At 46.9% G+C, this 16,625-nt stretch overlaps 1 pseudogene; it reads right to left on the minus strand.

Moving 5' to 3' along the window:
• Positions 1-250: 250 nt before the first annotated feature.
• LOC115327165 lies at positions 251-16,552 on the minus strand (annotated as a pseudogene).
• Between the last annotated feature and the right edge of the window lie 73 nt (positions 16,553-16,625).

Genomic DNA, 16,625 nt, shown 5'->3' on the forward strand with positions numbered 1-16,625 from the left:
ATAATAAATATGCAAAACAAGCCTAACCTTAGAAGCGCATAGTCCCTCACTCACAGCTAACATCATATAAAGGTAAATGATTTGACGCTGAAATGCAAGAGCTTCAAAAATACACAAATAAAAAAAGGAAAGAGACGAACACACTCCTCCCCGCCGTATCTAAAAAACCGAGTCCCTTAGTTTGCGCTAAGCCAAATTCACAGTTACTACAACAAGAATAAGAACGGCCGGGGCAAGCGTTCATTTCAACTCATCCAACTCCAGAAACCCAACGATCCAACAGCACAATGATGAAAGCTCTCTTTTCATAGTCCTGGGGGCGGAGGCTGACTTGCCAGCATGCACTTTTCAAGTCCGTGGTAGGTAACTACGCGGATCCAGCGATGTCATGAATGATTGCATCCAGATTGGACGGGGGTACACCACTGTGATCGTGCGTTCATTCAATGGTGCATAATTAACAAACAAACATTTCTTGTTTCCGCGAGACACTACGAAAACTGGAAAAGTCCATGGGCCAGATACTGGAAGAATAACACCTTGGTTCAGGGGTTTCTTTATCTGTTTTTCCACGAACTGTCTGTCCTCGGAAGCAGATTGGTACGGGCTATGGCTGTAGGGCAAGGCGGTTGGTAGCAGGTCAGCGCGATGCTGCATGCCTGTGAAATGACCTAAGTCATCTTCGTGACGGGCGAAAACTCCATTCTGTTGTGTCACAATGTCGGCAATGATAATATTTTGACTGAAAGGTAACTGATCTTCAAAGAGGTCTGGTGGAAGATCAGGGTGAAAGCCTATAGCCACAGTACCGGCTGTCTGGGCTGGCGGCTCGGCACTGGGGCTACTTAAAGGCACACGTGGAGTCTCCTGGGCGAAGGCTTGCCAATATGGCTGCTCTGGCGACGGCAAGGGCTCTCTCTGTGCGCAGTATTGTGACACTGTCTGCACTTGCGAATTGAGGCTCGATTGGGTGAGAATTAGGGCATTGGACATCCGTGGTGCTAGTCTTTGTTCGGCTATGATAGAGAAACCTGCGGCCGTATGCTGGAGCCGGACGGGCTGCGGAGGCTCAAAGATCAGACGCGCCTGTGCGGCTCGAAACTAATCTTCACCAATGATGAAGGGGAGGATGTTGTGTTCCAAAACCGCGGCCTCGACAACTGCCGTGATTCGGCCAATGGTGATCTTAAGCAAAGCTACACCCGCTGGGAGTATGGTGGTACCTCCTACAACTGCCAGTGGAGGCTCAGTACAGGGATGTAACATGCATTCTGGAACTAATGACTTTGCTATGAGAGCCAGCTTGGAACCCGAGTCTGAGAAAGCATCGTAGTCTCCAATTCCAGTGATGGTGGCTAAAAAGAATGAGCACTGCAGCTGAGAGTCTTCAAGGATCGCTGGCATGCTGTGAAGAGCTCGTGAAAATGGCTTTGCAGGCATGACTCTAGCTGCCGACGACGATGCCTGTGCTGACTCATTGGTGTATGTTGTACTGGGCAGGAGATTGAACTATAGGGGGCGCTTTATCGAGGTTGTTGTCCCCACAGCCCGGTGTTTACTAACACAGCATAACAAAGAAATTGAACCTCGTCATGCACGGCTTGGACACGAGCGCTTCCCTCTGACCAATGCTGACCTTCGAATCGTCATCTTCGATATCGCTGATCAAAAACAAACAAGAAAATTCGGTTTCTTGCCCCCACAGCTGAAGCGTGCCGCTAAAGGCGTGACTGTTCGATCTCCTCCCCAACAGTTCGAAGCGAGGTGTCCGAGGTGTTTGCATTTGTAGCAGACCGCTTGGGACAAGTCTTGGCCACTACGGAACGCTGGGACTCCATATTGCGACGAGATGGCTTGGTATTTGGCCTCTTGCAAGTCGGTGTGCAGGTCTGCGATGCGTTGACGTGAAGCTGGGGGTGACGGCGACGTCAAGCCAGAGCGCTGCGTAGGGTGGGTAGGACGTTCGGATCCAGCCGACCTAGACGAATGATGTTGGTGATTGGGTTGGGCTGGAGTAGTCGAAGGGCTTGCCTTGGCGTGTTAGGCGGAGCTATCCAGGCTCGTGAATGCCGCAAGAAAGGCTTTGACGGTTATTGGCCTATTGGCTGCCAATGCTGCGACGATATGTTGGTCCCGCATGCCTTGGAGTAGGTAGTCGATCTTCTCCGGATCGCTCAGGGTTACCAGGGAGAGTTGGATTATCCTTAATTTGGCGAAGGCGTACTGATGAAGGGACTCGCCAATCCCTTGAGTCACGTCCATGACCCGTTCCTTCAAGTGGATCAGGGTCCATTCTGTGATGAAGGTCTCTTTGAGGGCGTCTCTCCAAGCTGGCCACGTGTCGTAGTAGCTTCCGAACGCGAGGTGCCAGTTTCGCGCTGTACCTTTTGACTTGCTTGCTGCGATAAGCCAGGTGGTGGCGCCATCCCATAACTCAAGTTGCTGGACTCGTTGAACGTCTTCAAGCCATTCTTTGGCGAGCTCTCAAAATGTGGGAGAGTCGCGGACAGGTCTGGTAGCGTTGTAACTGTCGTGGAAGGGAGAGGCAGCTGTTGCAACAAAACAGCAAGGTTTCCTAGCGTGATGGGGTCTAGTGCCAAAGAGCCAGCGCCGGAGGCCGACGCTTGGTCCAGGCAAGGCGAAGATTCGCGGCGCGCTTCGATGTCCGCGGCGAGTCACTGGACGAGGCCTTCTTTTGTGCCGGAAGTGTCTAGCTTACGTGCAGCGAGCTCTTCTTTAATAAGCTCAACTCTTAGAAACGACATAGTTCTTGCGTCCAGTTCATTCCAGACAATGCCGGGCATGGCTGTGTGGGGCAAGGCTTATCAGAGGGCTACGAAACGTTCCGCTCACCAGAAATTGGATAAACGAAACGCGTTCTTAACGCTTCGCGAACACGCGATGGGCGGGTGGACGTCGTTCCAGGGCTTTCGGATTTCTAGTCGAGAATGGTTGCAGGTGTTAGCGACGGGACGTAGGCGGAACCAGGCGAATCGAGGCAAAGCTGGCGGTCGGGCTATTGTAGGCTTTCACGGTTCAAAGTGGACTGCGCGAGATGTAAGACATGAGGGCTGAGTCTTGGAAAGGAATAAAGAAAGTATATTTGCATTAAATACAAACGTTAAGTAATAGGGCTAAGAGCGAGTTAGTGGTGGCTGGCTTGACTGGCTGAGGGCTCAACACGCATGAGACTGGCACTAGACTCGAACGCACGTGCCATCCGGGCCGGCCCTAACTTGGGGCGCGTCAAAGGTAATAGAAAAAGAAAAGGAGACGAAGGATACCACGCGCTCACACAGCCCCCATAAAAAAATTGGGTTGTGTGTGTGTTTATACAGCCTAGAACATGGTCTGCCTCACAGGGGCGACGAGTCTCCCAGCTGTAGATGAGAAATTTAGCCAGTGCGGTACAGCCGCTAGCCTGGGGTCTTTAACGTGCACCACGCAGTAGTGATACACGACCGCACGCCAGTACGATGCTCATCCAGGTGCCCCCATATTCCGGGCATCGCTTTCTGTGCAGAGCGTGAGATTGAATACAAGTTTACGCCGAAAGCTGACCCAGTACGTGTTTCCAATGCATGCTCAAAGCACGTGCCTAAAATATGAAGGCCTCGAACTGAAGGAGGCGCAGTTTTGAAAAAAAAAAAAGTATATAAATATGCATCTCCGTGTATTTCTAACCTTCTCCCCACAGCTTTACAAATTGAAGAAGAGTGCAGTGTAACTTTTTAACCCTTCAATAATCTGCGGCTTTTACTTCTAATTAGGGCTAATTAGGGCGTAAATTGTCCGGATTTTATTTACAAAAAAAAATATTGGTGGATATTTTAGGTTTTTTTTTTATGGTGTTCTGTTCTGGAGAGGCGCTAAAGAACTCATTATCGTTGAGGAAATCTCATCAAAAGCAAAGAGCTCAACTCTAAGAGGGGAGAGTTTCAATAAACACCGTCCTAGTTGACGCAAACAATTCCAAAAATCGGTGTTCCGTCTTAACAGTAAAAACGAGCGTGTTGGTAAATATACTTAAACGACCTGAAAGAATAAACACGAAAACGTTATATTTCGTCCCGTTTTCTTCTTTTTTTTTTCTTTTCGGTTTAAATTTTAACAGATTTGGTATTTTTCACAAAAATTGATATTTATCGACGTTTTTTCGGTTTTATATGAATTTTGCTTACCGGTGTTTTCTCAGTTAAAATCGGAAAGTTTCCGGCCTACTTTCACTCTCATTATGGGAGACAACACGTCATATTTACCCGGGATGCCACTATTTTGAAGGGACACACAATTTCTCTATGGGAGCTGGTATGACGTGATCAAGGTGTACGCCCGCCGGCAACATGAAGGTGAACACCTTAGCTGGTTTTTTGCCTGTTTTACAGCTCCCTAAAGCTAAATTAACTGTCAACGTCTCAAATGGTACGTGGCTTGGGGGTCTAAACTTTGCGTTCTAGCCCTCTTCTGGAACAGAGCTTGTTCCAAAACTTGCAGGAGCAACGAAAACAAGAAGAGGGCTGTTCACCTTCATATCGCTCAAGGGTGTACAATGTAGGAAGCTAGTGAGTGGTGCATTTATCCACTCAGTTGAAAGCTAACCCTTATAAAACTTTTCCACCCTATTGAAAATTCCATTAAGATACGTAATTTGGGACACTGACTGCCAGTCAGCAGCCTTGGTGGAACGTGATGGACCATCAGACGTCATCTGATGGTCCATCAGATGACGTTTGACTGCCACTGCCAAGGGAATTTCATCAACAAGGGCAGCATTTATATAAGAGTAAAGCTATACGCACTCATATATATCGCTAATGGCTCGATAAAACAAAATATTCGAGAAAAAAAAAAAAAAAGCAGGACCACCGCGGATCGAAACCGCGACCACTTGCGCACAAATCGCGGACACCTTAACCCCTATGCTATGCCATCGCTTAAAATCGATTTGACCAATCATTTTATACGAGATGCTTCGGCTGCAAATGTAGTTAAGCCTTCAGCATGTTATGCAAAGCACTAGTACATCACTCGCAGTACTTCAGTTCTACTCACCTGACATGTAGAGTACTTTCGCGTCGTAGAACGATCCTTTTGTTCGCGCGTCCCCGGCCCAGTAGACCTGGTACACCTTATCGTCTTCAACTACACTGCTAAAGTCCCTTACATCGTCGGAACTCACAACAGGCTGGGTCTTGTCGAGTAGAAATTCTACTAAAACATAAGACATTGTAGAGCCTGGGCAGGATCGACAGGTTGGAGCAAGCGGGCAAACAAAACGAGTCGAGAGCGATCGTTCATGAAAGCTCGGCGAAGCCTCTGTGGGCGAAACGAAGTCAGCGAAGTGGCGTGTTCGGCGGGCTTCTGATCAAGGTTGTCGGTCGGCTGCGTGTCATATCTCTAACATCAGCGGTTTTATAGGCTCACGTCCCGAAATCGTTTTCTTGTGCATAGATTGTTTTTCGTATTCATAGATTTGACGAAATAGTGGTATCCGAACGAACTTTACGACCTTTGACCGTACGTCTGTCTGCACGTCAAAGCTTTTTGACGTACAGTCAGAGCCAATCAATGTACAATCAGAATCGCCACCAAGACATCTTGATGGCATTTCGCGGTGGCCGACTGCCGCCAGGAAACCATCAGAAAGCCGACAAGTGGAGTCTGACTGGAGTTTGACTGTCGGTCAGAGTAACTTTTTGTCCAATCAGACATGCTTGACGTACAGTCAGGCACAGTCAGCGGTCCACTAGAAAACATTGACTGTGAAACAGGGTTAAATTGATGGATTTTTCCTTCGGGCAGACATAAATAAAGGCATTATAAGCCTCGAGTCATCGCCAAGATCTTTTTGGACGTAGTTTAGGTGGCAACGTCCGCTCAACGTTAACTGAACCATCCGCTCTCCATTGATTCTGCGCTGAACAGAAAAAAATTGCGTGTTTTTCCTTGCATTTTTCGGTCTTCAGAGATTAATAGCTCGCTATGAATATTATGGTGCCGTCTTGTTGTGGTGTTCGACGTGATCGAACTAAAGAACTAAAACTTGAAAGGTGGCTGAACAGAGCCATAAAAATCCTCAGTAGTGACAACTTATGAGCGCAAGAGGAACGAATTCTCGCAGCACCACAACACTCTGTGGGAGCGTTAAAATCAAAATCCAAAAGGAACCTCTGAATTCCTGTTGAGCATATGGTTAACGAGCATATTTTTTTATAGTAAGGAACAATTATTAAATCAATCTATTAAAAGAAATGAAAGCCATTTACAACTCCCTGTAACGCCGGATTAGAGCGCAGCTCTTGAGGAGGAGGAGGGAAGGGTACTGAGGGTCACGTGTTCTGGGGGGTCACGTGACCTTGGGGGTCACAGGAACACCCCCACAGAGGTCACATGACCCCCCCCCGGAGATCACGTGACCTCGGGAGGGGTCACGTGACTTTAGGGGTGTCAGGTGACCTTGGGGGGTCAGTGGCCGGGGGGAGGGGGAAGGTGACGTGACTCCCCGGTCATGTGACCCCCAGAGAAATTTTTCCGCTAGATTTAGCGGGGGAAATTTTCTGCTAGATTTGGCGGGGAAACTTTTTCGCTAAATTTAGCAGGGAAATTTTTCCGCTAGATTCAGTGGGGAATTTTTTTCGCTAGATTTAGCGGGGGGAACTTTTCCGCTAAATTTAGCACGGAAATGTTTCCGCTAGATTTTGTGGGGAAATTTCTCCGCTAGATATAGCGGGGGAAATTTTTCCGATAGATTTAGCGGGGAAATTTTTGTGCTAGATTTAGTGGGGAAATTTTTCAGCTAAATATAGAGGGGATTTTTTTCCGCTAGATTTAGTGGTGACATTTCCCCGCTAGATTTAGGGAAATTTTTCCGCTAGATTTAGCGGGAAAATTTTCCGCTAAATTTAGCGGGGAAATTGTTCCGTTAAATTTAGCGGGGAAATTATTCCGCGAGATTTAGCGCAGAATTTTTTCCGCTATAATTAGCGGGGAAATTTTTTTGCTAAATTTAGCGGGAAAATTTTTCCGCTAGATTTACCGGGGAAATATTTCTGCTCAATTTAGCGGGGAAATTTACCCATATTGCACCGCGCGGCTACGCCAACGGTACCGGCGACGGCGACGCCGACGCCGTTCAAGCCGGAAACGGGCGCCTGAGACCTGCGCTCTAAAAGAATGTGGAACGAGGTGTAACATATGTAGTAAGCGGAGTGGTGTCTAAAATTTACCGCTGGTGGTACAAGGGCAAGGCTGGCGGAACAAAACAGCGGCTGATAAGTAGTGGTTGAAGTAGCAGTAGTAGTAGTAGTAATATAATAATAATAAGAAGAAGAAGAAGAATAAAAGCAAACAGGCGTGTCGAAGTTTGGTGCCTTTTGTGGAATCATAGAAATGATAAAACGCACGCTTTACATCTGTCCAAAATTTACCAGGTTAGGGGTTTGCGAAGACGGCCAGGGAGCTTGTTGGAACATCATGTTTTTGTTAATCATAAAGTTAATTTTGCGCGACTAGTGAACACCAGGTTACTATCAGTGATATGCACCAAAATAAATAAGCCTCATTGGTAATAACTAATGTGGTAAACGTTTTGGGCAATGCGAAGTTTATACACGAACGTTATGCTCAGTGATCGGTAAAATAGTCTGTTTGTATGTTATGTGCTGAGAATCACCGGATACGAATGTACACTTTTTATCTTTCTTTTGTCTACGTGATTAAAGAACCACATAAGTACACTTTTTTGTTTCCAGCATTTTGTAACATCACTGAACATACCAGATCAATAGCCTTGTCAGTATATCAATTAGCACTATAGTTACTGACAAGGTAAAAAAGGTACTCCATTGCAAGCTTCCTGCCTTCGGGAATGCTTCGGCGTCTCGTGCAACTGGAGCGCACGCGTGCAGGCAAAGCACGGCGGAAGTCAGGGAAGGCGGCCTTTCACTTGACGAACACGTCCTCCCACTCTCACCCTGTCAGTAACTATAACCGTACGTTACAGGACTTGCTACCCTCAATGGCAAAGCATGGAAAGACAACAGACGTTTCTGCATGCGTGTGCTTCGAGACCTCGGATTCGGAAAGTGGACAGTGGAGGAGCAGATCAGGGTAGGTAATTTCCTTAAGAGTTTATAGCTAATACATTTTGCACTTAAAAATCATATAATCTTAGATATGAACATCTATTATTTTGAATTAAAACTTGCGCCTGGGTGAGTTGGTTTATATTGATTTAAAAGGTTAGAAACAAAACAAGGACAATAAAGACAGAAAGACGACGGGACGGGCATAACTCACAACTGATTTTATTAGAACAAACATTGTCACTTATAAACACAAAATCGTTTGCCACACCTACAATACAAGCAATCACCTCTCTTGCAGGCAGCTATCTAGAAAAGTTACTTATTTTTGGACCAGAAAAAAAGAAGGCAGACTGACGCAGTTGTCATCTCTTCTTTTGATCTGGAACGCCTCTATAATCTCTCTCCGTTTTATCTTTTGCTTTCCTTAAAAACTTTGTTGCAGCCAAAAGAGGCTTGCAGTCAACGCATCGCCTGCAGTGGTCAGCAAGGTATCCCCCGCGTTGCTGCGCACAGAAAGATTATGTTTAGGGATGCCGCGAACTTTTTTCGAATCGAAGTTTCGATGATCGAATCAAGCGGTTCGAAAGGTTCGAAAGATTTCGATTTTTCGAATTGTCTTTATCGTAAAATTCGACGGAGGTCGAATTTTCGAACTTGTTAAGCTAAGAAGTTCGACGCTTTTCGAACCGTCGAACTTATTACGCTAAAAAATTCGATATTTTTCGAACTTTCGAACTTATTGCGCTGCAAGGTTCGATGCTTGTCGAACTTTCGAACTTGACTGACCAAAAATTCGATTAATTTCGAACTTCCGAACTTATTTATCAAGAAAATTCGAAAAGTTTCGAACTTTCGAATTCTGAAAAGTCAGAAGTTCGACGAACTTCGAACTTTTAGGGTAAAAGTTCGACCTTCGTCGAACTTCGAAAGACCGGCGGACGGTTTGATTTGATTTCAAGTAGTGGGGTACATTCGTAATTTTTTTTTCTCGAACTTTTACACGCTGTGCTGCGTTTCTTACGAAAGACAATGTCATTTATTTCAATGTTCTGGCATGCTTAGGTTTAAAGAAATAAATCCCCGAAGGGGCGAGGACGGACGACGGGTTTTTGACGATTATCGTTTGTGCCAGATTTGAAGCACGCTGCAGCCGGAGCTATTTATGGCAGATATGTTATACTTTTTTAAGAATGATCTATGTATAGCCTAGGTAAGTGCCGTCTTAAGATGTGATTATTGTTATTCAACGTGAGTTTCGAAGAAATGTCCAAACATGTATGTGCATGCAATTATGACCTAAACTTGATATTTATTTTCGTCTAAGTTGTTTGAGGTATCGCATTTAAATTAACACCACAGACAGTACATATCATTGCCATCTGCAGAATACAAAATAATATATTTATTGTTTTTTCACGTTAAGGAATAAATTAACTCATTACAGAAGATTTCTAGTAGTGTTCAAGTTCAGCACGTCATTAAAAGAAAACATTTTTTTTTCGCTTCACGTTCCTGTGACGTGTTTCTTTTAGCCTGTACACATTTTAATAAAAGAAACTTGTTTCGAAGTTCTGAACCTCTGAATATGCAAGAATAGAACACTTCCGACGAATTCTTTATAGTTTTTTTTTTTCTCCTGTTTTTTATTCCCGCATTTATTCTTTTTTTTTTTTTTTTTTCTTTTGTTACTATCGGCACAGGTGTTTAGGTCGAAAAGACATAGCTTTGAACTTCCGAACCACTAAGCATGTGACGAGCAGTGCCTTCTGACAACGAGTTTCTAACAGTGACCATCTACGCAACCTTTTATGCAGTGAAGAGCGACAGTAGCTATACATATGCATAAATAATTTCAGATTAAAATAAGCTCGACCACGCCCTCTTTCCCCGTATTGTTTTCTTTAACAGTCCGAAATACCTGCAAGGGGGAAAAAAAGGCTAAAGCCCCCCCGCTACCCTCTTTCCCCCCGTTTTTCCTCTTCCGACGCCACTTGTATGGTAGAACGCTCCTCGACCTCGAGTTGTGTCGGCTTTTGTGCTTTTTGCGAGGAGATTCCTCCGTCCCAGAAAATAAACCTCCAGGACAATTATAAACTTCACCGGATCGGACTACTACTAGCGTGCAAGGGGTGGCGAGGTAGTTTGCCAGGTCGCTTCCAGGTTTTTCTGAGCCTCAACCTCCTGCTCGCCCCTGGCCGTTTCGAACTGGATGAGTCTCGTAAAACAGTGTGTTCGTGCAATCACTACTGCGTGATGCAGGTTAAAGACCCCCCCCCCCCCCCCCCCCCCCCCCCGGGGCTGGCGGTCACAATTCTGCACTGGCAAATATTCTAGCACGTCCGGGACACTCGTGTCTCATTTAATTGCCTGACCAACTTCGCAGAATCTGGATATCACACCCTAACTTTTCTAAACTTGATTTTGTGAAAACTAGTGAGTCGTGAAAACGTTATTTGAAACTGAAACTGTAGAAAAACTTGAAAATCGGACTTCAAACTTTGAAAACTTGGATTAGAAAAAAATTCAAAATCTTCGAAGGTTTTTTTTTTTTTTTTTTGAATTTAGCGTTAAAAGAGAATCGAAACTTTCGAACTTTTCGAACTTTATGCCAAAAGAAATTCGAAATCTTCGAATTTTTCGAACTTTATGTCTATAAAAATTCGAAGCGTTCGAAGTTTTCGAATTTTTTTTTACAAAGAATTTCGAAATCTTCGAATTTATCGAACCTGAAGTAAAAAAATATTCGAAGTATTCGAATTCGAAATTTTAGAAACCGTGAAAGCTTCGAAATTTTCGAATTCGAAACTCCGCTGTGGACAAAAGTTGCGAATTTTTCGAAATCGAACCTCGGTCGGTACGAAAATATCGAAATTGTTCGAAATCGAACCTCAGTTCGCTTCGCAAATATCGAAACCTTTCGAAATCGAACCTAGGGTGGTTCGCGACATCCCTAATTATGTTCCCTTGCCCTACCGTTAAAACAGCGGCTGGTTTGTTCAATATAAACGTTTCCACTGCTTAACGGTAGTTCAAATTCGGGTTTGGATCAGGTTATTGTGTGTATGTGTAAATATTGCTTTTATTATAAAATTTAAAGAATAAATAAAATAGAAAGAGGGATGCAAGACGCATTGTTAGTCACCCATGGAGGGGTCTGGTTCGTCGTCTTGCGGGGATCGGGAGAAAAAGAGGATAGGGTAGGAGGTGACAATGGGGATGGGCGTATTTACAGAAATAAAGGGTATAGCCACCGATGCGATGGAAGGACAGGTCGCATCCCACCGCCGCCCCAAACGCAGCCGGAGCACGCGCTCCCCTGCTGGGCTCTGACTTCAAGAAGCCGAAGCGCTGGGGCACGAGCACCCCCGCCACGACCAGGGCGACGGAACGAAGCACCCGCCGCTTCGACCCATCGGCGGCCATAGGATGAAGGCATGTTGTATGCTAGTTCACAGTCTTGATGACAGGTTTGTCGTTTCTAAAAAGTCAATGAGGGCTTTCAGTATATTTGTTCTTCTCGTCCGGGATCCTGATGGGAAGAGGAGAGCGTTGGAATCCCCCGGCGAAACATGGAGAGCCTTCAGTGTTTGCGTTAGTGTGGTTCGCTCTGTTTCTAGCGACTGACACTCCCAAATAATGTGGTTTCTGTCTTCGATGATGTTGCATGTGGTGCAGTTGGGAGACTTAATGCGCTTGATGAGGTGAAGTCTCTTGTTGGTTGAAGCGCAGTCGGCTCGCAACCTATGTAGGAGTGATTGTTGAGGCCTGGAGAACTTTTTTCGCGGAATCAATGCTGGAATGGGTGTTGAATTGGTTTCAATATACGGGTGCATGCTTTCTATTGCCGTTGTTATAAGAGATTTTGCTGCGTTGTACGGGTGGACAAAGATAGTGGGACTTTGGTCTGAGTGGGCCTCTGCTGCCAGCGAATCTGCTCTTTCATTTCCGGGTATACCTACATGTGATGGGATCCATTGAAACCAGATGGTTGTTTCCTGTTTTGCAGCGCGCCTGGTCAAATTTGCGATGGATCTGGCTAGTGGGCACGCTTTTTCCAGGCGCGTTAGTTGCTGTAAGGCGCCTCGAGAGTCCGAGAAGATGGCGATGTTGGATAGGTTGGTGTGTCGTAGAGTTTGGGTAATTGCTAACCAAATGGCAGCAAGCTCTGCAGTGGTGGAATCAACGCAGATATCAATTCGCCCTTTACCGTGGTGTCCATCTTCAGGCGAGACATAGGCTGCAGTGCACGAGCTGTCTTTTATGCTTCCATCGGTATAAATGTGCGTCATGCCGGAGTAGGTATTTTCTATTGTCTCAACGGCGATGCTCCGCGCTACCACTTCAGAAACGTGCTTGCGTCGGGGGAGGTCGGCTATCTCTGTTGAGACGTGGAGTTGACAGTCGTCCCGATAAGGGGGAGGTATCGGGCATACATCCGTTGGGTAGCCGATAGTATCGCGGAATGTTTTTACAGCCTTTCCAACCTGAGAGTGGTGTCGTGTTATGAGGCGTTAAAGAAGTGGGTCCGAGGATGGAGCATCTGATAGACGGCTGACATATCTTAATGCTTTCTCCTGTGCTTGGAGCTGCAGTGGAGAATCTCCCGCCTCGGTCAAAGTTGGAATGTTCTGTGCGGATTTAGGTAGCCCAAGGCAGAAACGGAGGGCCTTCCTGTGAAAGGTTTCTAAATATTTCCATTGCGTATGATTTATATTTAAGAATGGCAAGGCGTAGAGCATACGACTTATTATTAGTCCTCGGTAGAGTGTCGTCATTGTCATCTGTCTGGCACCCCAGTTTTTTCCAGATATTCGATGGAGAGCGCCGAGGAGCTTATGGGACTCATTGAGGATACCTTTTACCGCGGGGCCCCAAGTGACGCGGTCGTCAATGATAACGCCTAAGTATCGAACTTATGGTTCACGTCGAATGGCATTGCCTCCAATTTTAAGTGCAGAGTATTTTCCTTTCATTCTGCCTTTAGGGCGATAGGTGAGAGCTTGTGTCTTAGATGTAGAGAGTGTCAGACCGGCATGGTGGAGGAAGGAGGCCGTGCGATCTAGAGCTCGTTGTAGCACTGCGCGGACGGTAGTGGACAGTCGGGTAGGCCCAGCGCAGCATAGCGCGACGTCATCCGCGTATATGGCACAGTGTATGGGATAAGGGCCACCCACAGGAAGAGCAGTCGGTAGTCCAGCCATTACGATGTTAAAAAGCAGAGAACTCAAAACACTGCCCTGTGGTACCCCCTGGGTGCTGCTTCGTATCGTGCTCAGGCGGCCAGCCAGTCGGACAGCGAATGTTCTATTGTGAAGAAAAGAAGTAATGAAGCGAAGGGCGCGCCCTTCTATTCCTGTGTTCTGTAGTCGTTCTAGGATTACAGAGTGTGGCAGAGCATCAAATGCTCGATGGATGTCGAGAAAAACGGTGTGGATGACCTTTCCTTCTGCCTTTGCTTGCTCTAACGACGATACGATGTCGCCCATGGCATCTGTTGTTGACCGGCTTCTTTGGAATCCTGACAGCTGAGAAGGAAAGGCTTGCGCTCGTTCCAATCGCCAATTTAAACGGCGGTGGATCAGGCGCTCAGTCACTTTGCATAAGCACGAAGTCAAAGAAATCGGACGGTACGAAGATATGTCAGCTGCAGGCTTGTTAGTTTTTTTTATTGGTACTATTACTGAGTGTCGCCAGGTGTCAGGGACATCCCCAGATTGCCAAATATTGTTTATAAGTTGTAACAGTCCGGGTAGGAATGACTCGTCTAGGTTTTTTAGAGCCTGGTTTGTGATGCGGTCAGGACCCGGAGTTCCACGTCGAGGGCATCGGGAGAGGGCATATCGGAGCTCGGACAAGGTAAAGTCATCGTCTATGTTGATTGTTGAATAGGTTGGAAGGGGGGGCCTTTTAGAAGGCGGATTTCCTTGGGGAGGGCTTATGGGGCGTGAGAACTCGTCTGAAAAATGTTCAGCCAGTTCTTGGAGCGATGTTTGATTTCCCATTGCAATTGCTGCATAGGGGCATTGGGGAGTCACTGGTTCTAAGAGGCATTGCACAGTGGTCCAAGGCCGCCTTGACCCAGTATCTGTCGATAGACTTTCACTGCGTTGGTCCCATTGTAGTCTCCCCAGCCTTATGGTATATCGACGAAGTGCTGCGTCGATGCGTCGAGATTTTATCCAATCTTCATCTTGGTGTGTGCGTCGGGCGATTCGCTGTGCTTGTCTGGCATTGGCGCGTATTTGAAGATACGTAAGATCGGGTACGGGCTTGCTTATCGGGAGGGTGATTTTTGTTGTAGCTATATTTAAGGACGTCAGTATAGCTTCTTCTAAGCAAGGGGCCTTTGTGCTTTTCATCAGATTTGAGAACACTTCTCTGTACCTGTCCCAGTTGGTAATGTTGTGAACCCTGCTTTTTGGTTGGGTGCCATAACGTGGGGTGAGTCGGATTGGTAGGTGGTCGCTCCCCCAGGTGTCTGGTTCGATGTCCCATAGGAAGCTTATTTCTTTTGATACAAAAGTGAGGTCAAGTACACTCGCCTTTTGTAGATTCGAGCGAACGAATGTTGGAGCTCCGGAGTTGAGACAACGTAGTCCAAGGTCTCTGGTGACTTCAAGCAGTGCGGTTCCTCGTTTCGTCGTTGTGTCACTTCCCCAGGCGTAATGATTGGCATTAAAATCTCCGCACCAGACTATAGGCCCTGGGCATCGGTCTCTTATTACTCTCAGCAGGTCTGGGTCCCACGATTGGGCTGGTCGGATGTAGGATGATATAATTACGACTGTTTGATCAGCAATCTGTAATTTGACGGCGACATGTTCGGCAACAGTGGTGTTCAGGTCAGACAGATCTATTTCTCCCTGCAGGAAGTGTCGCTTGACTAAAAGGGAAGCCCTTGATTTTCCATCGGGGTGAGCAGTGACGCTGTGGTACTCCACGGAAGGGGAGATTCGCTGGGAACCCTTTTGGGTGTATGTCTCCTGCAGAGCAAGTACGTCTGTTTTAAGTTCGATGAGTCTGCGACGAAGCTCTGGCAGGCGACGGTGGAACGAATTGGTATTCCATTGGATGATAGATGGAAGTTTTTTAAGGCGTTTTGGGGTTTGTGATCGTTTTTTGGGGATCGTTCGGGTATCAAGCATGGTGTTGGTATTAATATCTGCTAAGGCTCTGGCAGTTGCCTGAGTCTACTTGATCCAAGAGTGGACGAGAGGTAATGTGAAGTCAATTAGGGTAATGCCTGCTCGTGCGAGCGGGTGCTCCAGTGTGGCCAGAAAGGTACGAAGTAGCGTCGCAAGGGTGTACACCGCGGATCCTAGTCCTTGAGGTTCAGTATTATTGTCGGAGCCTTGGGTACGACATCGGTACGTTGTGTCGCTAGCCCTTTGAGCAGAAGTTTTTATCACTCTTGCGAAGTTGTCCTGGCGTTGCCGCGGTGATGTTTCGGGTCCAACGCTAGTTGATGCGGATGTGGACGCAGCTGACTGACGTGGAAGAGCAGGAAAGTGATCGTCGTCTAGTGGCGGCATCATAGCATCCTCCACTTTCTCGTTTTGTCTGTTCCTGGAAGATGGATTCAGAGTTCCAGCGGTTTTGTTCTTGTTGTGGGAGAGGACAGCTGATTTCGCTAGTGGGTAGCTGACCTTGTGGGTTTGACGATAGCTCGATACAGCTGCTTCCGTTTTATAAAAGGGACAGCTTCGAGAGGTCGCCTCATGCTTTCTTTTGCAGTTGACGCACCTAGGTTGGTCGGCTTGGCAGTCGATGCGGTCGTGAGTGCCGCCACAGCGGCTGCAACTTGCACATGGGGGCATGCGGTCTGAATGTGCCCGAACCGCCGACATTTGTGGCACTGTCGTGGTTTGTCGGTGTACTGCAGTACTCTGAAGCGTATATGCCCCACAACGACGTGTTCTGGCATGGTCTCGGTTGCAAAGACAAGTTTCACCGTTTCTGAAGCGCCTAGCCTTTTGACTGGGATGACTGGCGTAGTTGCGCTTATAGCCTTTGAGGTCGCTTTCTGTGATGTCCTTGTCTACGTCACGAATGATTCCTAAGGCCGAAGATCGTGGGTGAGCTTCGTAGGTCTGGACTTTGATTCCTAATAGAATTGTTAAAGTAAGGATCGTTTGCATGGAGCTGTTGTCCCGCATGTCAATTGCAAGGAGGTTCAGTCTGTAGTTCGGTCGAATTTGAATCACTCCATGGGGTGTGATGGAATCTAGCTCTTCAGATAGGGTTAGAGGGTTAAGCTTCGCGATGAGCTTTGTCGGGTCTAGGGGTTTGACGATGACCGTGCGGTTCTCGTGATGGGCATCAATGATGGTGGCTTGACTTGAAGCAGAGCCCCCAGAGAGGTGGCGTCGCTTCCTACAGTTGAGGGTCCAGCCGGAACCCTCTTTTTCTGCGTCATCTATATCGTTGTCATCGAAGCTCTCAGAGCCGGGGGTGGATTCGCTCATGGTTGCGTCGCTCGGAGTACGGGCGTCGGTCAGGATGACTGCCCAAGAGGTTTTGCGAACGCTCCCAGGGGGG

Source organism: Ixodes scapularis, unplaced genomic scaffold, assembly GCF_016920785.2.
Source record: "Ixodes scapularis isolate PalLabHiFi unplaced genomic scaffold, ASM1692078v2 PGA_scaffold1__304_contigs__length_218370807, whole genome shotgun sequence".
Classification (NCBI taxonomy): Eukaryota; Metazoa; Arthropoda; class Arachnida; order Ixodida; family Ixodidae; genus Ixodes; species Ixodes scapularis.